Consider the following 24,356-nt stretch of genomic DNA (forward strand, 5'->3'; position numbering starts at 1 on the left):
AGGCTACATGCAGCTTGGGGAGCATGTAAGTCTTAAAACAACCTTGATGAGTGAAGGCACGTGAAATGGATTTAACCCACAGTTTCAATAGGGTCTTTGCAGATGTAAGTAATTAAGATGAGGTCATTAGAGTAGGCCCTGATTCAATGACTGGTGTCCCCCAAAGGCAAGGGAAACTTGGGCATAGAGACAAAGGTGACAATGCCATGTGAAGACAGAGCCAGAGATTGGAATGATACATGTACCAACAAAAGGACATCAGGGATTTCCAGCCAACATCAGAAGTTAGAATAGCGACATGGAACAGATTCTCCCTCAGAGCCCACGGAAGGAACCAACCCCACCAACACCTTGATTTCAGATTTCTAGTCTCCAGAACTGTGATCGACTACATTTCTATGATTTTAAGTCACCCAGTTTGTGGTATTTTGTTAGAGCAGTTATAAGAAACTAATACAATACTAATTGTTTGAATAAATACAGAAGAAGACCCAAATCTCCCATGCAGAAGTATTCCAAATAATTTATGTATACACTTCATCCTCGAAGTGGAGTAAAACCCTCCCCCACTCCTTAAGTGTGGGCTGCAAATAGTGACTACTTTCCGAAGAGTACAGATTGGGGTATGGGGTGTGGAGTAACTTTACAGTGGAGAAACTTAACAAAAGTCAACATCAACAGTGATAAGTCATGATGGTAATATGCACCCATGATATGATGTAATGAAAATGATACTGTCCCTCTATGATCTTCTTTCCAAAAACTCATAACCCCTGTCTAATCATGAGAAAAACATCGGATAAATCCCAGGGACCTTTTACAGAATACCTGACGAGTACACCTGAAACTGTCAAGGTCATCAAAAACAAGGAAAGTCTAGGGAAATAAAATAAATTTTAAAATAAAGCAATGGCTGAGAATCATAGAAAGTATTCAGTATCACTTCCTACCAATTACTATTACAGGTGCTAAGAATAAAATGATTGCTGAAACAAAATCCCTGGTCTGAGTAGTTTACATTCACTGTAGTTCTTAAAAACAATGAAAGGCATAAATTCCTACCTGATCCTCAACATACAATTCCAAGTACACAACCCAGAGAATCCAGGACTAGGACTAGACTGTCTTCACTGAAAACACGTAAGCAGATTAGCCTTCTCCTACAAAGGGGTAGGTAGAGGTGCCCAAGACGGCCAGTACCACAACAAATGGACGTTTCCATACAGAAGCCACAGAATTTAAAGAACAGGATTTTCTTCTCAAGAACAGGCCCTTTTTGATCACGCCAGGGTTACTGGTTTGTAACAGTCTTGGCAAAGGAGGAAGATATGCTGAAAAAAAAAAGTTTCCTGGCTACTAGCAAAAATTCCTGGCAATTTTATAATACAGAAAAGGGAAATTTCTTTTAACTGGCAATTATGAAATGTTTAAACAAAGTAGGCACAGGGATAGATGCTTTGCATAAATTAGCCCTTTCAATCCTGATGAGGAAAAAAGCAATTCTCTTTTTACAAATGATGAAATAGTCACACAAAGTGTAAGCCCTTATCCAAGATCACACAACTGGCTGCTAGTGGGAAAGCGCTCTCTCTCTCTTTCTCCCCCAGCCTTCAATTTACCCATTAACAGAGTCATTAAACACCCTTATTCCAGGCACCTGTGAGTGGAGCTGGGGCTACACAGCCCTTGCCCTCACGGAAACTACCCCGATGCCTTCACTTCACCCTTTTCCCATTCTTTCCAGTCTTTGCCACAATCCCAGAGGCATTTTTCTGCCTCTACCATAATCTTAATGTGCCTTTCCTTCCTTCACATTTACTTAGAATCTAGGCACTACAATTTCTGATTTATCACATGATTCTTCAGTTGTAGTTTTCTATCGTATCTAATTACAACACTGAAATGTTGTATTCTACTGTGGTATGAAATCTGACATTCCCTGTGAGGATGGAGTAAGGGAGAAATTAATGCTTCTACTGAATTATATTTTACAGTAGCTATTATGAATGACAGAATCCCAGTTAATCAATATAGTACCCCTCCCCCAGGACTGCAAATTCTTGGAATATTGCCAGTTGGTCATTAGCACGATTGAACCTGGATTAAATGGATATATCTAGAAGAATACAAAGCGACAAATTTGATAAAAAAATAAAACTTGAACAAGTAAGTGAACATTAGAGAAATTGAAATGGTGGCCAAAGATACCTCCTTCCAAAAAGGTAAGGGCCAAGAATATTTAACAGATTACAAAGCTGCTCAGTTTATTGCCTGAGGCTAGTGTAATCATGATTCCAAAACCAGATAACAGTAGAAAAAAAGTATATACTGCTCATATTACTTATGAATGTGGGTATAAAATTGTTTTAAAAAATAACCAACTCCAATAATACATTTCAAAATTACATCATTTGGATTTTTATCCCAAGAATGTAATGGTTTAGCATCAGCAAAATCTATCAGTGTAATTCACCATATTCATATATTGAAATATAAAACTGAAATTGTTACCTAGTCCAACCTCACTCTGCTTGCTGCACAACAGGCCAATAAATCAGAGATAAGGTGTTGAGGCAGGGAATACGACTTGATTTGGAAAGCCGGCAGACCGAGAAGATGGCAGACTAGTGTCTCTGAAAAACCATCTTATCGGGGTTTGGATGTCAGTTTCTTTTATAGAACAGAGAGGGGGAGGAGAAGTAAAAAGGCCATAACTTTTGCTAATATCCCCTGGAATGGCCAGCATTGGGCCGGTGTGTGTGTGTGTGTGTGTGTGCGTGTGTGTGTGTGTGTGTGTGTGTGTGTCAATTTCTTCTTTCTTGCAATGGCCAGCATTGGGCCGGTGTGTGTGTGTGTGTGTGTGTGTGTGTGTGTGTGTGTGTGTGTGTGTGTGTGTGTGTGTGTGTGTGTGTGTGTCAATTTCTTCTTTCTTGCAGCCATCCACCGGTGGACAGGGTCAGGATGCTTCCCTGAACAAAGGCACTTTGGTTTAACATTCAGACAGAGGGGCAGGGTTCCCTGAGGCAGGCCATTATGTATAGACAGTATCCTTTTAGTGAACAAAAGCAGCGGAAAGCAAAGGTTAAAGTAAAAGAAAGATCCAACATGTAGTCAGATTTGGCTCTTCCCTGTTACAAAATGATTATGGCAAATGATGCAAAAGTATTTGATAAAGTTAAGTAGTATTTGTAAGGCCAACTGGCCCGAGGCAGGGGAACACAATCAGATTCACAGGTTGCATCAGACCGAAACTTTCCGGACCACCCAGTTCCAGGAACTGACTTGGGGACTTTGAACCCGGCCCAGCCTTCCCGCCTTTCGAGGGGCGGGACTAACGGTCCCCCAGGATACCCGAAAAGACCACCAAATAAGGAATACCCTGCGCCCTCCCAGATTCACCACACCCCTTTCCCTTCTTCCCGTATAAAATCTTGCCCAACCCTCGCCCGGGTGCGACTTCTCTCGCCCCTTTCTCTCGGACCAGTGAACCTCGCCCGGGAGCGCTCCCTAATAAAGCTCACTTGAAGCTTTCCTCTGTTTCGCGGTGCCGTTTGTTAAGATCCGACCTTACAGTATTTATTATTAAAAGTTCATAAAAGTCTAAGGAATAAAGGGACCTATCTCTGCTTGGTGAACCAACAGCAAAAATTTACATAGTAAACCAACTTTAAATGTGTTTCCTGTAATATCATAAATAAGATAAAGCTGACCCTTATCACCACCACTGATTAACAGATTATTGGAGGTCCTGGAAAACACTAAGAAAAATAAAAGGAGACACTGAACACGAGAAGAAAGAGTGCAAAGAAGAAAATAATGAATGTAATACAGCAGGTTTTGAGAATAAAAGACAAAATCTACATGATCATCCCAATAGACACAGAAAAAGCATTTGACAAAATCCAGTGCCCATTCTCAACAAATGAGAAATAGAAACAAACTTCCTCAACTTGATAAAGGGAATCTCTGTAAAGCTTACAGTTAATATTGTACTTCATGGTAAGAGTCTGAATGCTTTCCCTGTAAGATTAGGAACAAGGCAAGGATATCTACCCTCACAATTTCTATCCAGCATCCAACTGGATGTTCCAAGCCAGTACAATCAAACAAGAAAATAAAAGACATCCAGATTGTAAGGAAAGAAGTAAAACTCTTTACCTGCATATGTGATATGATCCTGTTTGTAGAAAAGTCTAAGGAATCCACATACAAAAAAATTATTTGAACTAAGAAAGGAATTCTGCAAAATCATAGGTTATAAGATCAATTTACAAAAATCAATCTTATATACTACCAATAATTAATCTGAAAATGAAATGAATACAATTCCATTCGTAATAGCAACAAAAAGAACAAAATACTTAGGAATAAATTTAACAAAAGCAGTGTACACTAAAAATTACAAAACATTTTTGAGAAAAATTAGAGAAGATCTAAATATAGCTGCCTTCCAGTATTTTCAGGAGATTGTTTCCAGAGCCCAGTTTCAGATACCAAAACTGAGGATGCTCAAATATCTTACATAAAATGGTGTAGTATTTGCATATAACCTACACACACTGTCCCATATTCTTTAAATCATCTCCAGATTATTTATATTACCTAATACAATGTAAGGGCTATGTAAATAGCTGTAACCACATGTAAGGGCTATGTAAAGAGTTGCCAGTGCACAGCAAATTCAAGTTTTGATATTTGGAAATTTCTGACATTTTTTTCATGTATTTTCAAACCCCAATTGGTTGAATTCATGGGTGTAGAACTCAAGGATACAGAGAACCAAGTGTGAACGGAAAGAGACATCCCATGTTCATAGATTTGAAGACTCAGTATTGTTAGGATATCAAATTGATCTATAGTTTCTGTATAATCCCTATCAAGACCCCTGCAGTGTCTTTTGCAGAAATTGACAAACAAATTCTAAAATTTACAGGGAACAGGAAAGGACCAAAACTGCCAAAAAATTTTGACCAAGAAGAACATTTATTTTTAGTTCACTGAACATATTTTCCTTTAATTCTATGAATATATTTATAGTAGTTGCTTTGAAGTCTTGGTCTGCTAGGTCAACATCTGGACCCACTTGGAGTCATTTTCTATTGACTTCCACTTTTCCTGAGTATGGGTCACACTTTCCTGTTTCTTTGAATGTCTAGTAATATTTGGTTGGAAACTAGACACTATAGAATAATATGGTGTAGTGACTTAGAACTCTGTTGTGTTCATCTGCAGCTTGTTGTCTTTTTATTCTCTTGCCTAATTCTCTTTAGGTAATTCACTTGCCTAAATTCAAATTGAAAATTTAGTATGCTCTGAGTTAGGTAGCTGCTGATATATCTGTTCTAATCTTACAGTTTATGGTTACTCCTATATTAGCTTGGGGCACACCTTGTGCCTGTATAATTTCAGTCATCCAAGGATTTGGACAGACATTATACTCATATTTGAGGATTCACTCTAAAGTATTCTTGCTTCTAGGGAGCCCACTTCCCCCATCTCAAGATAATATACAATTCTCAGGCTCTGTTCTCTAACACTTCAAGCCCTAAATTTTCAACTTTATCTTGCTCAAACTGCACACAATTGGGAAATGCATTTGGTTAAAAAAAAAAAAAGCAATTCACAGCTCTTACTCTGTGAAGCTCTATTTTACAAGTCTCCGTGTTTTTTGCTATGTCCCCTGGAGGCTACTTCATACATGGGTTTATCTGTCACCCAGGAATTTAGCTTCGGGGTCTTACTCATTATTATTGTCCCACTCAGAATTTCTCCTTATATTTCCAGCTGCTTTTTCAACTATTAAGTCTAATCTGGCACCTTAGCTAGTTAGACTGTGATTTACATCTATGTTTTCCCAGCTCTGTAGCCTTGGGGATTAGGAATGACCTTCAGGCCAAGCTCTTCTCAAGTCAAGTATAACCTTGCAATCACCCCTTCTAGCTGTAGTTTTTCAATAGAAAGCTTTCTTCTGGCTTCTATTTCCTTTGCTTTCCAGTACCTTTAATTCATTGCACTTAAAAATATTTTATCCAGTTATTATGATTATTATCTGTTGTGTGGGTCATATAATCATGTCACTCCACAGCCATTTACTAGACGTTTCCCCGCTTCCTCTGTACTTTAAATTTTCCAATGTGTTGGAACTTCTTTTAAATTCTATTAGTGGTCACCTTTAAAGGCATTTTAAAACTTATATTGCTTTCTGTTAAAGTTGATATTAAGCAATATATTTAAATTCTCCCTGTTTAGGACCATTGGCATAGAAGGAGAGGGTGGTCAGTGGGAGCAGTGTGAATGGGCTTAGGAAATTTAAATGGTTTAGAGAACTGTAAAAGTTCAGAATAGGCGTCCCTAAAATGTGCTACTTTGGTATGAGGATTACTGTGAGCTACAGAGAAACTACTGCCCCTTTCTTAACTACCTAGAAGAACTCAAATTGGGGATTTTTCCCAGAAAAAAGTTATTACCAGAGATCAGTTTTATCTTAGTGGCCCCATCTATATGGCAGGACAAACATCTAATTACCCAGTATCTGCTCTTCTTTTTATCTTCCTGTGAATGACCCCCGTGCCCTTGAGAGCACCAGGACCCTACCCCATTCCTTAGCTAAGGATGGCATACATACCTCACTTTACCTTTCTATCTCTGAACCTCTCATGTATATGGGGTTCCTGTACACACAAAATTAAATTTGATTTTTCTCCTGTTAATCTATCTCATTAATTCTTAGACCAGCCAGAAGAACCTAGAAGAATAGAGGAAAATTTTCTTTGTCGTCAACAGAATTTAACAACAAGAATAAAATCAACTTAAAGTTGGTCTGCTTTTTATTATTACCATGCACTAGCAGTTCTAAACAATGCCATTAATTAAATACTTCTCTTCTCTCTCCATATGCCATTGTTGTTATGACACATTTTAACCCCACGTCCTCCTCCTCCACCTAGTTTTCAGTTTTTCATAACAATATCTGAGATTTGAGGTCTAGGTTATTATCGTGTTATTATATTTACACCATAAAACTTCTTTCTCAAGATAAGTTAATAACAAGATGTATCACAATTGCTTACATCTAGCTTTGTTTGGGCTGGTTTCATGCTCAGCCCCATTCTTTTTACATTCATGTTCTCAGCTCTGGTTAACAAAGTCTGAGGTCAAAAGTCTAGATTATTGCTATTCTGTTGTATTTACATCACATATTGCCTCTTTCAAGATTAGTTATATATCCAGATCAACCACAATTAATCATATTTAGCTTTGTTTTTTGTATTTCCCCATTCTTGAGCTCTAAATTTTGCTTCATCTATCAGTGATTTTATCAAGAAAAATATGTCATTACATATAAGAAAATGCCTTTCCTTTACCCTCACATATAAAAATAGTTGGGTATAAAATTCCAAAAATACAATCTTTTCTCATTATTGCTATAGACTTTACTCATTGTCCTCTTATACTTAATATTGCAAAAGAAATCCAAATCAGCCTGATTTTTGTCATTTTGTAATTAACCCATTTTCCTACCTCTGTGCTTGTAATATTATTTTCATCCTAATATTTGAAAATACTGCAAGCATGTGTGTTAGTGTATGTCCCTTTTCATTTATTTTTGCCTAGAATGCAATGAGCTTTTCAATCTGTATACCCAAGTGTGAGATTTGAGGTTGGATTAGGGAATGCTAAAGAAGCTACTAAAATTTCAGTGGCAGAATAAAAACCAGAAGGGGCAATTTATTATGTGGGGGTGTGTGGGGCGTTAAGTTTCCCCAAGGGAATCTAATAATAAGAGAGCTAATATTTTTAAAATTTAAATTTCAGGAAATTTATATTGCTAATTTCATATTATTTGTACCATATTGCTAACTGATAATCTTCTATGAGATCATTTGGACAATGTTACTGACCATAAATTGAGATGGGAAATACAATTGGAAGTAAATTCTTAGCCTCGCGTTTAAGGAAGGCTCAAAATGATTAGTTACGGTATTAGATTTGATCATTTTAGAAGTTTCAGAGGACAACCCTAATAAGAAGGAACAAAAACTGAGGAAGTGGCAAAAACTGAAGAAGCAACCATATAAAGTTATGGACAGGAATTCTCTGATATTCCTTTCATCTCTTTTTCCCCAAAGGAAATAAAATCATACCTTTGATAAACCAGTGGGCAAATCTTAAGCCCATCAGTTAACAGGAAAAAAAAATAGTTTTTTAAAAAAAACAGAGGAATGTTAGCTTTTAGAGAGAAGAAATTGAATGTTCTTTTCCATTCCTCTCCCTAAAATACACACACACACACACACACACACACACAAACACTCATGCCACCCTCAGAAAAATGACTGTTACCACTGACTAGGCATTGGGACTCCTAATTGGCCACTTTCAGTTGGTAGTGATCACCGTACATGGTTAAAAGGTTTAACAGAGATGTGGACACTTTTTCATACATAGATTTTGATAGTTATGTGACTGAAATATTAGAAAGAGCTGTGCTGGCTCAGCCAGCCTTCACTTTTTCTTTCTCTCTACCTTTTTCAGACTCTCTTCATCCTGAGACTGTAGAACTTAATCCCTTTGCCCCCTCTCTCTCTTTCATTGTCACGATCTTGAAAAGATTAGATAGGAGCATCTGGAATAGTTTTCCTGTCCATATAATCACTCTTCTTCAGAGTGTCTACCATATGCACAAGGCTAGACATATGGTGGGCGCTTTCTGATATCTTTAAAAATGAATGAATGAATAAGTAAATCTGTCATCAACTAGATTTTTACTTGGGACTCCTGAACCACTGTGGCTTTCTCAGCTCTAAAACTATCTTCTTTCCTTTCTTCTATGTCCTGTTTTTTGGGTAATGTGTATATATGATATTCTAATGTTTTCAATTCCTCTGAAACAAAATAATAATTCTCACTAAAAACATGGGAATGCAGGTTAAAATATAAGAGTAATCATTTTTTTGCTATACATCTTATGAAAAAATAAAAACTATTATTTGTGAGTAGAAAGCAAAAAATCAAACTGGAAAACAACTTATAACAAAAGTAGAGAAATGATAATATTCTCACTATAATCAGAATTTAAGCAATTTTTTAAATCATAAAGATACTTGAACTACCATAGATAAATGGCAAAAGGAGAGAGAAGATACATGGAAAAGTATAAGTGGGTCAGAAACATGAAATATATTCAACCTTACTAGTAACCAAGGAAATACCAAATAAAATAGGATGTAAATTCCTACCGTCTATGCTCATAAGCGAAACAAATGCACCACTCTGGTGGAGGTTATTGATAGTGGGGGAGGCTATGACATTTCTCTCAATTTTGCTCTGAATCTAAAACTGCTCTAAAAAATAGTTTACTTTAAAAAATTCCTATTGTCAAAATAGCAAAGATAAATGATATTCAAATTCAATTCAAATGATAATATTAAATTATTGTTGGGTTTCATAAGTTGAAAACATATTATCTGGTGGTTGCAGCTTAATTAATGTGACACAGTTTGGAGAGCAAGTTGGTAATATTTATTAAGGGTCTTTAGCATAGTTATGGTCTTAGAAGACCATAATGGACCAATGTCTTTAGGACATTATGTATGGTATTTAAGGTAGGCCTCATTTAAGAATGTATCACAAGGACATACTGTGACATGAAGACAAAGCTCTTTACGACAAGGCTATTTATAATAGAAACATTTGGAAACTCCCTAAACATTATTATCATCCATAACAAGAGAATATTGTCAACAAACTCATTTTTTAAATAATTTTTTTAAAAAAGCAAGGCTAAAATGTAAAGCAAGGCTACAAAACTGCATATGTATGATACAATGTTAGGTATGTAGAAAAATAAAAAATTAAAAAAATACACGGAGAAAAAATTACAGGAAAGTATATCAACATGTTACATTTGATCTTTTCTGAGTGTTAAGATTATAGATAAGTTTTTTTTCTTTTATGTCATCTAGTTTTTTTACTATGAGTATATTTTACTTCTTTTAATTACAATCATTTATTTGTAGATTATTTTAGGTTTTCTTCACAGACAGAATAATTCCTTTCCAACCCTTATATCTTTGATTTTTTCTTACATTACCATGCTGGCTGGGGTCTCTGATTCAGTGTTGAATGCAAATAGTGATGACAGGTACCTTGTAGCTTTTCTAATCTTAAAGGGAATGTTTTTAGGGTTTCAGTAATTTTCCTTCTATTTCTTAGAATGCTTGTGAACTGCTATGTTGAATGACTGTCAAATTTTATGAAATAGTTTTATCAGCTAAAATCATGATATAATTTTTCTACTTTAAGCTAATTATATGAAAAATTACATATATTGGTTTTCTTATATTAAATCAGCCTTTCGTGGAAGGAATAAACCCAACTTGGCAATAAAATACTAACATTTTCATACATAGATTTTGATAGCTACTGTTTTGTTTAGGGTTTTCCATATATGTTAATGAGTGAGATTGGCCTATAATTTTCCTTTCTCATACTATCCTTGTCAAAATTATGGTAGTATCATAAGTTGTCAGTAATGTTCCCTCCTTAGCTATATTCCAGAATGATTTCCTTAAGACTGGGATTATTTTTTGCTTAAATGTTTGATAAAACTTGCCTGTAAAGCCATCTGGGGCTTGTATTTTTTCCTTTGTGAAGAGAATTTTATCTTAATTTCTTAACATAAGTTTTTCTAAGATTTTTTCTATATCATCTAATTTTGGAGTGTGTTGGCATAAAGTTGTTCCTAATAGCCTCTTACTGTCTTCTTTATGTCTGAAACATCTGCAATAATAACCTCTTTTTGAAATCACTGATATTATGTATATATGCCTTCTCTTTTATTCAAGTTTGCCAGAGGTTTGTGAAATGTATTAATCTTGCAAAAAACCAAAATTTTTTCCTGTTGACACTTACTATTGTCAGTTTGTTTACCACTTCATTAATTACTATTCTTATCTTTACTATTTCCTTCTTGATATTTTCTTTGAGGTTTTCTTCTCTGCTATTCTTTTTCTAACATCTTGACTTGAATACTTAGCTCATTAGTTTAGTCCTTCTGTTCTTATATAAACAATTAAGACCTAAATCACCCTCTGGATACTACTTTAGGTGAATCAAACAAGTTTTGATATATAGCACTTTCATCATCCAATGTGAATATTATTTTAAATTTCCATTATGAGTTATTTGACACATTAGCTATTAGAAATATGTTTTTATCGATTTTCAAACATATGGAATTTTCTAGTTATCTCTTGTTTGTGATTTCAAACCTAACTGTATTGTAGTCAAAGAATAAAGTCTGAATGCTTTCAGTCTTTGAAAATTGTTGAAACTTGCTTTATGACCCAGTAGGGAGTTGTGTTTCCTAAATGTATACATTTTGTAGTTGTACAATTCTGGGCATATATTAATTTATTGTCCTAAGGATCTATATTACTACTGAATTTTTTATCAGTTTGATCCATTAATTACTGAGAAAAGTATGTTAAAATCTCCCATTATGATTGTGGGTTTGTCTATTTCTCCTTTTAAGTCAATTTTTGCGTTATATATTTTGAGGTTATGTTATCAGATAGTTTTCTAATAAATTACAGTTTTGCCACCATGGAGTGACCCTCATTATCTCACATTAATGCCTCTCATTTTAAAGTTTATTTTTTCTGATAGTAACATATCTATTAACTTAATTTTTGTTATTATTTGCATGGAATATATTTTCTCATCCTTTAACTTTTCAAACTTTTCACCTTTCTGTATCTTTAAATGTCTCATAAACAGCAATGTTTAAAGATTTTTATTTTGAAATAATTATGGATTTACAGGAAGTTGAAAAGATTACCTTCACTCAGTCTCCCCCAGTTCATTTACATCTTAAATAACCATAGTACAATATCAAAACCAGGAAACTGACATTGGTACAATGAGTGTGCATAGATCTGTCATCTTATCACATGAGTAGTTTTGTGTAACTACCACTATAATCAAGATACAGAACTATTCTCTCATTACAAAGATCGAAACACCCAAATAAACAAGGTGACTTAGCCAATTAATATTAGGCAGCCGTTGTCGGTGCCCCCCTCCCCCCACTGTGGTATGATAGCATATAAATGAAGTGGCCATATTAGCAGACATGTGGTAGGACTACATTCAGGAACATCTGGTTCTAGGGATTCAAATGTATCATTAGGACTCTGTCTCTCTTTCCTTATGAAGTGGCTTCATTGTCAGGCAGGCTTTCTTTATGTGGTGGAAAAGAGGAATATAGGAAACTTTTGGTTCCCATCATTCGTAGTTAGTGATTACAGAGAAAAGACTCAGGCCCTCATTACCTTGGTCTACAGGCTAAATACTAAAAAGATACTAAGTCACGTCCCTACGTTTGGACCAGTCACTACATCTAAGAGATGGATGCTCTGATTGTCCATACTGGGTTGCAGGCCCTCCTTTATGATGGAGAAGTGGGACCCCCTAATTGTAGCCTCCCCCCGCCCACCACCAGAATCACAGGGAGAGGAAGAGAGGCAGCTCCTACAATGAACAGAGGTCTTCTTTCAGCAGAAGAGGGGGCAGGCAGAAACAACAGCTCCACTGCAACAGTGATTATAATACATGGCCTGGGTGGAGAATCACTGTTCTACATATTCTCATAGAGAATCATTTATTCTCAGGGCTTAAATTTTCACTTCTACCAGGAGGATTCTCAGACATACATCTTGAACCTAATTTCTTTACTGAATTTCAGACCTGGCATTTATAATTACTTGTATTATTATCACCTCAATTGAACACATCTAAATCTAAGCTAATTATTTTCCCACCAAACCAGCTTCTCCTCTGGATTTTGATATTTCAGGCAATGGTCTCATCGTTATTCAGCCTCCTAAATATAAAACTCTGGAGGCATTCTTAATACCTCCTATCAAGTCTTCCTTTGTAATGCCTTTCACAACTCCTTCTTTCCTTTCCCACCACTACTACTGAATTCCAGGCTCTAGTATCTTAATGGCAATATCTTTCTCATTCTAACCTCTACCTTATCCACTCCATACACTGATACCAGATTATAACCTTCTCAAAATATTGCTAGACTTCCACTCTAAAATGAAAAAATCAATTTTCTCTGCTAGGATACAGTCCAAAATACTTAGACTGGTATTTCAAGGCTATTACAATCTGGCGCCAACTCACTTTTCCATTCTACTTGATTATTATTTGCTCATACAAACCCTCTGATCCAGCCAAACTGATGTACTTATCATTCCCCATACATATTATGTGCATTCGAACCCCCCTCTTGTGTTTTGTTCATACTGATTCCCCTGCCTTGAATCCTTTCCCCATTTATTCTCCCTAAGGTGCCTTCCCTTTTCTTCACCTTAATTTCATTTCATTTCTTCCTGAAACCTTTCTTTACAAATTCAGCAACGTGCTGGCTCTCTCCTCTATGGGCAATCTGTCCCACTATTCTTTTAGTAATAAAATGTGAGCCCCCTTCCCCAGCTGTAGTCTAATTAGTCACTGTGTATACCTCAAACCAGGTCAGCTCTACTCCCAGCTCCTGACACATTCCTCTCTAAGGCAGGTAGTGCACCAGAAATCTCCAGTTCTAAAATATGTCTTTTTGGCAAAGGCCAGATACCTGGTGTCAACTGGAAAAAAAAGCACAACCTAAAAGTTGAGAGTTATGTTTTATTTGGCAGACAAAACTGAGGAGTTAAGCCCAGGACACAGCATCTCAGATAACTCTGAGAGACTGCTCCAAAGAGGCAGGGGGGTGGGGGTGGGGGTGGGGGGCAGCCAGGATATATAGGAGTTTTTGCAACAAAGACCAGGTAGTTGGAACATCTAAACATTACTGTTACTTAAAGAAAATAAGATATCTCAAGTTAAGGAATTTATCATTTTTCTATGTATAGAAGATGCAAGATTCTGGGCTCACTGAAATCATTCCTTTGATATACACCTCAGCTATCTGGGGCCAGTATCCTGTGATTTCTCATCCTGAGTTTCCTCAGGGTGCACCATAGGGGCAGCTATAATGTGATGGCTAGATGGCTGCAACATCCTTTGTTTACTGATATGGCAGGCAATATATTTCATTCAGACTGGTGTGGATGAGTGTATATACCAATGTGGTCAATGAATGACAGCCATTCTCTGTTCCCAAGAGTGTTGGCATCATCCATATCACTGACCTTCTGCTTCAAATTTTTCTTCAGCTCTCTGGTTCCTTCTGGAGTCCAGCTCTGTATTTCAGCCCACTTTTCTGTGACTCCCCTCAATTTTTTGAATTCTTATCAGCCTGCTCCCATGTTCCCTCTTTGCTGGGAGATTCACTAACAACAGACTTAATTCACAGATGGTTCTGCCACCCTGTATATTACTTATCATTTCTACTTCTGTTATTGTAAATTTCTCTTTGGCAGGGATTTGCCTTATTTGTCTTTGCATCCCCAGCAGCTAGTATGTAGTAAGTACATCAGTCATGTTTTTGAACCACCCAAACACCTCCACTAAGTTGGACCTCCATGAATACTTGTGCTAATATTAATCACACTAACTTTCTCCCATCTCTTTGGACACAATGTAATAGATAGTTCTCCACGATGGATCAGTTCTCCTGTTTCCAATCCCGTCCGGACTTTCTTCTTCCTCTTCTCTATCAGCCAATACTACCAACTTCCCAGAATCCCTCACAGACAGGCATGAGTTTTGCTCTCATAGATATATCTTTGCTTTAGCAAACTTGCTCTCTTAGCACTTGCTCTCTTAGATATATGTTTGGATGGCTCTGAGAGTCTAAAAACACCAGACCTTCAATAAGGTTTTGTTGATGATGCTCTGAGTTATTGTATAAAACTGAAATGCTCTGTTGTCTTTTAGTCTTGTAACGAAGGATCATCTATCAATCATTCAATATTAGTTTCTTCTTCCTCACTATATCCTTGACTGTGCCAGATTCAGACATTTCCTCCAGATGTGGAGTCCTTCCCAGTCTATTTACCTAAGAACATTTTAGTAATTTTTATTGCAATTATAACTATAGAGTAACAAGAGAGATGTGATTTATAAAAAGGAGGGAGTCATTAGCTCCTTTTAATGCACAAAAAATAGCCAAGCAATAAAACAAAGGCCTTTCTTTTTGAAATTTCTGGTTAACAACCTTTATTTCTATCTTATCTATTTTATGTCTTTTTTTAGGCCTGGTCTAAAAGTCTACTGTTACATACTTTCTCTTACTAATATTGTCATATAAGGTGAGAATGATTTCCTATCTGTCATTTGGATCACAAAGTCAACATAGATTATTAAAGCAGCCATTTAATTTTAAAAGTAGTAGTTAGATCCTCAATGTATTAGTTAGATATAATATGAAGGAATAAGAAAGTGGCTTTTACTTTAATCAAGTTATTGTTAGAGCCTTGTTATAGAAGTTAGTTTCAATTATTTTGAAAGCTAAAAACTGTGTACATCTTTGAGGGAAGGATGCAGGAACTAAAGTATTTTTGCCTGGAAAGAAAAAACCTGACAGGTGACTTGATATGACTCTTTAAGGATGTAAGGGTTACAGTAAAGAGAATAGTGGCCTCATTGTACCCATGATCATGCAGCAAATCAGTAGAGCTGGTGATAGACTCTGCACTGGCAGTTTAAACAAGCCAGAGGTACTGCAGATGGATTTTCTGCCAAATTGGAAGTCAGACACTCTCTCCTCCTGCCAGACGATCAGAACAGAGACATCAGATACGTCCTTCCAACTACCACAGAAATAGAGAGAGGGCAGAACAAGCCAGACAGAAGAGGCTGGAATCTATCTTGTCTGAGGTTGAAACCTCTGTGCCACACTCACCTGGCGGTACCTTCTTATTCCTCAATTCCCTCAAGGAGGAAAAACCCTAGATCTTCTATGCCTTGGTGTTAAGACATACTCTCCTGACCTAATTCTCTCCCCATTTCTGTCCGAGTTTAAAAGACTTAGCTACACCACCATTTTCAAAAGCCGGTTTTTATTTTAACTCATCCATCTTACTTCAAGTCTGGCACCAAATGCTATGTATTTCCTATATGCACTAAGGAAATGGAATTAAATTACTCCAGGAAGAAATTTAGAATATGCAGAAAGAACAGTGTCCTGACTGCAAAGTTTGTTGGTTGCTAGAACAGGTAATTGAAAGAAATTGTAGAATATTTTTCCAGAACCAACCTTTGAGAAAAAATACAAGCCAGGTTCTGAGCTGGCCTCCGTAGTGGGAGACTCAATGTCCCTTACTACCCTGTGATGCATCAGAATTTCAGGAATTAGACTGAAAACTCCAGATTTCAAATGCCTCAATCCACAAATCCAGCTCATGTTATTTTGTAACGCTTTATTTATTCAAAAGATTATTTTATTAACCTATTCTAAGGACCTAGATACATTAAACATGGATTTTATTTTCAGTTTTTTTTGTTTTTTTTTTTTTGGTGGTACGCGGGCCTCTCACTGCTGTGGCCTCTCCCATTGCGGAGTGCTCCGGACGTGCATGCTCAGCGGTCATGGCTCACGGGCCTAGCTGCTCCACGGCATGTGGGATCCTCCGGGACCGGGGCATGAACCAGCGTCCCCTGCATCGGCAGGCAGACTTTCAACCACTGCGCCACCAGGGAAGCCCTATTTTCAGTTTTAAACTGAGATCAGCAACATGGATTTTATTGTCAGTTTTAAACTGAGATCAGCAACACTGGAATTCCTATTAAGGACTCTTGGAAAGATTGTCCAGACTCTTCCCATTTGCAAAAAAAAATCAGTAGGTTTCCATTCATTTGCATGGTGGACTACATTTTTCTCTCCTCTGATGCCTTTTTCTATAATTATATCTTTTTATTAAAAAATCTTCTATCTTTGCTTATCGACTGGTTCTTCCCTTTTTTTTCAAACACATCCTTTAAAAGGTAAACGGGAGAAACCTTCAAGATGGCGGAGTAAGACACAGAGATCACCTTCCTCCCCACAAATACATCAGATATACATCTACATGTGGAACAACTCCTACAGAACACCTACTGAATGCTGGCAGAAGACCTCAGACTTCCCAAAATGCAAGAAACTCTGCACGTACCTGGGTAGGGCAAAAGAAAAAAGAAAAAACAGAGACAAAATAATACAGACGGGACCTGCACCAGTGGGAGGGAGCTGTGAAGGAGGAAAGGTTTCCACACACTAGGAAGCCCCTTCGCGGGCAGAGACTGCGGGTGGCGGAGGTGGGAAGGTTCAGGGCCGCGGAGAAGAGCACAGCCACAAGGGTGCAGAGGTCAAAACGGAGAGATTCCCGCACAGAGGATCGGTGCCGACCAGCACTCACCAGCCAGAGAGGCTTGTCTGCTCACCCGCCGGGGTGGGCGTGGCTGGGAGCTGAGGCTCGGCTTCAGTTGGATCCCAGGGAGAGGACTGGGGTTGGCTGCGTGAACACAGCCTGAAGGGGCTAGTGCACCACAGCTAGCCGGGAGGGAGTCTGGGAAAAAGTCTGGAGCTGCTGAAGAAACAAGAGACTTTTTCTTGCCTCTTTGTTTCCTGGTGTGCGAGGAGAGGGGATTAAGAGCACCGCTTATAGGTGCTTCAGAGACGGGTGTGAGCCGCAGCTATCAGCGCGGACCCCAGAGACAGGCACGAGATGCTAAGGCTGCTGCTGCCACCACCAAGAAACCTGTGTGCGAGCACAGGTCACTATCCACACCTCCCCTCCCGGAAGCCTGTGCAGCCTGCCACTGCCAGGGTCCTGTGATCCAGGGACAACCTCCCTGGCAGCACACACAGCGCGCCTCAGGCTGATGCAACATCACGCCAGCCTCTGCCACTGCAGTCTCACCCTCCATTCCGTACCCCTCCCTCCCCCCAGCCTGAGTGAGCCAGAGCCCCCGAATCAGCTGCTCCTTTAACCCCGTCCTGTCTGAGCGAAGAACAGACACCCTCAGGCAACCTACATGCAGAGGCGGCGCCAAATCCAAAGCTGAGCCCCTGGGAGCTGTGAGAACAAAGAAGAGAAAGGGAAATTTCTCCCAGCAGCCTCAGGAGCAGCAGATTAAAGCTCCACAATCAACTTCATGTACCCTGCATCTGTGGAATACCTGAATAGACAGCGAATCATCCCAAAATTGAGGCAGTGGACTTTGGGAGCAACTGTAGACTTGGGGTTTGCTTTCTGCATCTAATTTGTGTCTGGTTTTACATTTATCTTAGTTTAGTATTTAGAGTTTATTATCATTGGTAGATTTGTTTATTGATTGGGTTGTTCTCTTCTTCCTTTTTTTTATATATAGATAAATATATATTTTTTCCTTTTTCGCTTTTTGTGAGTGTGTATGTGTATGCTTCTTTGTGTGATTTTGTTTGTATAGCTTTGCTTTTACCATTTGTCCTAGGGTTCAGTCTGTCTGTTGGGGTTTGTTTTTTTTTTTAGTGTAGTTTTTAGCACTTGTTATCATTGGTGGATTTGTTTTTTGGTTTGGTTGCTCTCTTGTTTCTTCTTTCTTCCTTTTCTTTTTATTAATTTTTCAAACTTTTTATTTTAATGATTTTATTTTATTTTTCTTTCTTTTCTCCCTTTTCTTCTGAGCCATGTGGCTGACAGAGTCTTGGTGCTCTGGCCGTGTGTCAGGCCTGTGCCTCTGAGGTGGGAGAGCTGAGTTCAGGACATTGGCCCACCCGAGACTTGCTGGCTCCACATAATATCAAACAGCAAAAGCTCTCCCAGAGATCTCCATCTCAACGCTGAGACCCAGCTCCACTCAACAACCAGCAAGCTACAGTGCTGGACACCCTATGCCAAACAACTAGCAAGACAGGAACACAACACCACCCATTAGCAGGGAGGCTGCCTAAAATCATAATAAGTCCACAGACACCCCAAAACACACCACCGGACACAGTCCTGCCCACCAGAGACACAAGATCCAGCCTCATCCACCAGAACACAGGCACTAGTCCCCTCTGCCAGGAAGCCTACACAACCCACTGAACCAACCTTAGCCACCAGGGGGCAGACACCAAAAACAATGGGAACTACGAACGTGCAGCCAGTGAAAAGGAGACCCCAAACACAGTAAGTGAAGCAAAATGAGAAGACAGAGAAACACACAGCAGATGAAAGAGCAAGGTAAAATCCCACCAGACTAAAAAAATGAAGAGGAAATAGGCAGTCTACCTGAAAAATAATTCAGAGTAATGATAGTAAAGATGACCCAAAATCTTGGAAATAGAATGGAGAAAATACAAGAAACGTTTAACAAGGACCTAGAAGAACTAAACAGCAAACAAACAATGATGAACAACATAATAAATGAAAATTAAAAAGTCTCTAGAAGGAATCAAGAGCAGAATAACTGAGGCAGAAGAAGGGATAAGTGACCTGGAAGATAAAATAGTGGAAATAACTACTGCAGTGCAGAATAAAGAAAAAAGAATTAAAAGAATTGAGGACAGTTTTAGAGACCTCGGGGACAACATTAAAGGCACCAACATTCAAATTATAGGGGTCCCAGAAGAAGAAGAAAAAAAAAGGGACTGAGAAAATATTTGAAGAAATTATAGTTGAAAACTTCTCTAAGGTGGGAAAGGAAATAGTCAAGTCCAGGAAGTGCAGAGAGTCCCATAGAGGATAAATCCAAGGAGAAACATGCCAAGACACATATTAGTCAAACGATCAACAATTAAATACTAAGAAAAAATTTTTAAAGCAGCAAGGGAAAAACAACAAATAAAATACAAGGGAATCCCAATAAGGTGAACAGCTGATCTTTCAGCAGAAACTCTGCAAGCCGGAAGGGAGTGGCAGGACATATTGAAAGTGATGAAAGGGAAAAACCTACAGCCAAGATTATTCTACACAGCAAGGATCTCATTCAGTTTCGATGGAGAAATTAAAACCTTTACAGACAAGCAAAAGGTAAGAGAATTCAGCACCACCAAACCAGCATTACAACAAATACTAAAGGAACTTCTCTAGGCAGGAAACACAAGAGAAGGAAAAGACCTACAATAACACACCCAAAACAATTAAGAAAATGGTAAAAGGAACATACATATCGATAACTACCTTAAATGTAAATGGATTAAATGCTCCAACCAAAAGACATAGACTAGCTGAATGGATACAAAAACAAGACCCATATATATGCTGTCTACAAGAGACCCACTTCAGACCTAGGGACACATACAGACTGAAAGTGAGGGGATGGAAAAAGGTATTCCATGCAAATGGAAATCAAAAGAAAGCTGGAGTAGCAATTCTCATATCAGACAAAATAGACTTTAAAATAAAGACTGTTACAAGAGACAAAGAAGGACACTACATAATGATCAAGGGATCAATCCAAGAAGAAGATATAACAATTGTAAATATTTATGCACCCAACATAGGAGCACTTCAATACATAAGGCAAATGCTAACAGATATTGAAGCAGAAATTGACAGAACACTATCATAATAGAGGACATTAACACCCCACTTTCACCAATGGACAGATCATACAAAATGAAAATAATTAAGGAAACACGAGCTTTAAATGATACATTAAACAAGATGGACTTAATTGATATATATAGAACATTCCTTCTAATAACAACAGAATACACTTTCTTCTCAAGTGCTCATGGAACATTCTCCAGGATAGATCATATCTTGGGTCACAAATCAAGCCTGGGTAAATTTAAGAAAATTGAAATCCTATCAAGTATCTCTTCCGACCACAACGCTATGAGACTAGATAACAATTACAAGAAAAAATCTGTAAAGAATAAAAACACAGGGAGGTTAAACAATACACTACTAAATAACCAAGAGATCACTGAAGAAATAAAAAAATACCTAGAAACAAATGACAATGAAAACACGATGACCCAAAACCTACGGGATGCAGCAAAAGCAGTTCTAAGAGGGAAGTTTATAGCAATATGATCCTACCTCAAGAAACAAGAAACATCTCAAATAAATAACCTAACATTACACTTAAAGCAATTAGAGAAAGAAGAACCAAAAAACCCTAAAGTTAGCAGAAGGAAATAATAAAGATCAGATCAGAAATAAGTGGAAAAGAAATGAAGAAAACAATAGCAAAGATCAATAAAACTAAAAGTTGGTTGTTTGAGAAGATAAACAAAATTCATAAACCATTAGCCAGACTCATAAAGAAAAAAAGGGAGAAGACAAATCAATAGAATTAGAAATGAAAAAGGAGAAGTAACAACTGACACTGCAGAAATACCAAGGATCATGAGAGATTGCTACAAGCAACTATATGCCAATAAAATGGACAACCTGGAAGAAATGCACAAATTCTTAGAAAAGCACAACCTTCCGAGACTGAACCAGAAAGAAATAGAAAATATAAACATACCAATCACAAGCAATGAAATTGAGACTGTGATTAGAAATCTTCCAAAAACCAAAAGCCCGGGACCAGATGGCTTCACAGGCAAATTCTATCATTTAGAGAAGAGCTAACACCTATCCTTCTCAAATTTTCCAAAATATAGCAGAGGGAGAAACACTCCCAAACTCATTCTATGAGGCCACCATCACCCTGATACTAAAACCAGACAAAGATGTCACAAAGAAAGAAAACTACAGGCCAATATCACTGATGAACATAGATGCAAAAATCCTCAACAAAATACTAGCAAACAGAATCCAACAGCACAATAAAAGGATCATACAAGGAGATTTTTCAGCAGAGGACTGAAGGTTCTGCCGTAGTCTTCTCACCTGTCTTTCTTGTCAGCCTGCACTACTGATTTCAGACTCTGTGAGAGCTCCTACAATCCTCGAAAGAGTGTATATTCAGGAGGAAGTAACCCCAGAAAAGGAAGAACAGGCAGATCAAGATATGTAGCTCTGTGGCCACCAAGTTGTGGTTTTTGACAGATCATCAGATCAGGGAAGACTATCCCCAAATAGAGATCTTACGAGCTTTAAAGACCAAATGTTGTGAGGAGGAACTGGACTTTAGGGCTGTGGTGATGGATGAGGTGGTGCTAACAATCCATCAAGGAAACCTGGGTCTTCGTATCAATGGAGAACTAACTACTGCCTACCCTCCGGCAGTAGTAGTGAGAATACCAACCGGTTGGGTGCAAAGTGATAGTGACATCACTGTTTTGCGCCATCTAGAGAAGATGGGATGCAGGTTGATGAACTGACCTCAAGACATCCTGAACTGTGTTAATAAGTTCTGGATGTTTCAAGAGTTGGCAGGTCATGGTGTTCCTCTGCCAGATACTTTCTCTTATGGTGGTCATGAAAATTTTGCTAAAATGATTGATGAAGCAGAAGTACTGGAGTTCCCCAATGGTAGTGAAGAATACATGGTGTCATAGAGGCAAAGCAATTTTCTTGGCTCGTGATAAGCGCCATTTGGCTGATCTAAGCCATCTTATTTGCCATGAAGCTCCATCCCCGTTTCAGAGATATGTTAAAGAGTCTCATGGAAGAGATGTATATGTCATTGTCATTGGAGGCCGTGTGGTTGACACCATAACGCTGTTCAACAGATGGGAGGATGCAAAGCAACTGTTCACTAGGTGGTGTCGGGATGATGTGCTCATTGAGTAAACAAGGTAAACAGCTAGCTATCCAGGTGTCTAATATCCTGGGAATGGATGTGTGTGGCACTGACCTGTTGATGAAAGACGACGGCTCCTTCTGTGTCTGCGAAGGAGACAATGCAAATGTAGGTTTCATAGCCTTTGATAAGGCTTATAACCTAGATGTAGCTGGTATCATAGCTGAATATGCCGCCTCCCTTTTGCCCTCTAGCCGACTCGCCTGGCGTATGTCCCTGCTCTCTGTGGTGTCCATGACCAGTGAGACTAGTGAGCCGGAGCTGGGTCCCGCAGACAACACTGCTGTCGACAACATGAGCATAAGTTCCAGCTCTGTTGGCAGCGACCCTGAAACCATGGAGTGAGAGCTGCTCACCAAGCTCCCAGGGGGCCTATTCAACATGAACCAACTGCTAGCCAATGAAATCAAACTCCTGGTGGAGTGATTCCACCAGTAAATAATTAACCAACAAAACCCTTGTAAAGCTTTCTTTTTCTTCTTTCCTTTTTTTCATTCTGTTTTCTTTTTCTATTATTTTTTTTAAACCAACTTGCAATGCTGTTCATGGAAAATGCTCAGGAAGATGACAGAAAAATGAGTAGGATTAGTTAGGAAGGAGGAAGGGGGAGATAGATGAGACCTTTGCTACTAACCTGTTACTGACTTTGATTTACAAATACTACAGATAGAGAAGCAGAAGATGTGAGATGCAGAAAAATGTCAGGCTCTCATAGTTACCCTTTTAAATTACTCAAAAATGTGTAGGCTCTCAGGCCATGAAGGACATAATTTTTTCATGGTCTCTTCCTTTTGTTTTTGTACAGTTGGTACAAATTTCAGAGTCGTGTAACTTCACATTGTATTGTAATCCATGAGGAAGACATCTACCTAAATTATAATTTTTTATACAAATAAGAAAATTCAGCCTATACACTATTATCTAGGAGCTTTATGTTCATAGTTATGAAATCTTGAGGAGTTCTTTTATTGACTTTTTTCCCCTTAATTTGGGTGGGAGGGCAACGTGAATGTGACCCCATAAAGGTTTTTTTAATGATAAAGTTGGCATGTTTGCATGATAAAAGGGAAATGAACAGTATTGCAATGTCTGGCACACAAAATAACATTTACTCCATTGTAGATAAAATTGCACTAGTTAAAATATGTGCATTGACTTGTATCTGTTAGTGTTTTATCCTTTTTTGAAAGATATATGCTCTGTTAATGTTGCATTTGTTTTTAATACATGCTAGTCTTAACATTCCCTGATCTATGCCTGCATCTTTAACAATGGCCAAAGTGAAGAAAATGCTACCTTTTTTGTTAACAAGACACTGACTTGAAACATGTGCCTTTAAAGCCTTTTATTTTTTTCCTTTTCTCTTTTGGTGGTTGAGCATTTAAAGAATAAGGACAAGGAAAATATTTTTGGGGGGCAAATCAAGGGTCTGTAAGTTCCTAAGTATAAAGTTGAAGTGATTTCTGACACCAGCGTTATATATCTGCATTTTTCACATTTTAGGAGGGTGTGTGTGTGCACGTGTGTGTGTGTGTGCACACGTGTGCATTCTTGCATGTTTATGTGCTTTGCTTTTTGTGCTTTTTGATCAACCAATCAAAAAGGAAACCAATCAACCAATCAAAAAGGAAAGATTCTAGAAAATGGAGCATGATGGGAAACAGTTTGTTACTTTAACAAAAAAACAACTGAGTCGTTTTCATAACTGTAATCTACTGGGTAGAGGTACCCACCTAAAGACATGAGGAGAATAG

General features: G+C 38.0%; 1 long non-coding RNA gene and 1 pseudogene across 1 annotated transcript in view; one reads left to right on the plus strand and one right to left on the minus strand.

Moving 5' to 3' along the window:
• LOC141278282 (uncharacterized) overlaps positions 1-24,356 on the minus strand; it is a 247,517-nt gene that overhangs the window by 124,425 nt on the left and 98,736 nt on the right. The window lies entirely within an intron of this gene.
• On the plus strand, positions 8-23,028 carry LOC101331596 (beta-citrylglutamate synthase B pseudogene; annotated as a pseudogene).

The sequence above is a fragment of the Tursiops truncatus genome, chromosome 3, assembly GCF_011762595.2.
Source record: "Tursiops truncatus isolate mTurTru1 chromosome 3, mTurTru1.mat.Y, whole genome shotgun sequence".
Classification (NCBI taxonomy): Eukaryota; Metazoa; Chordata; class Mammalia; order Artiodactyla; family Delphinidae; genus Tursiops; species Tursiops truncatus.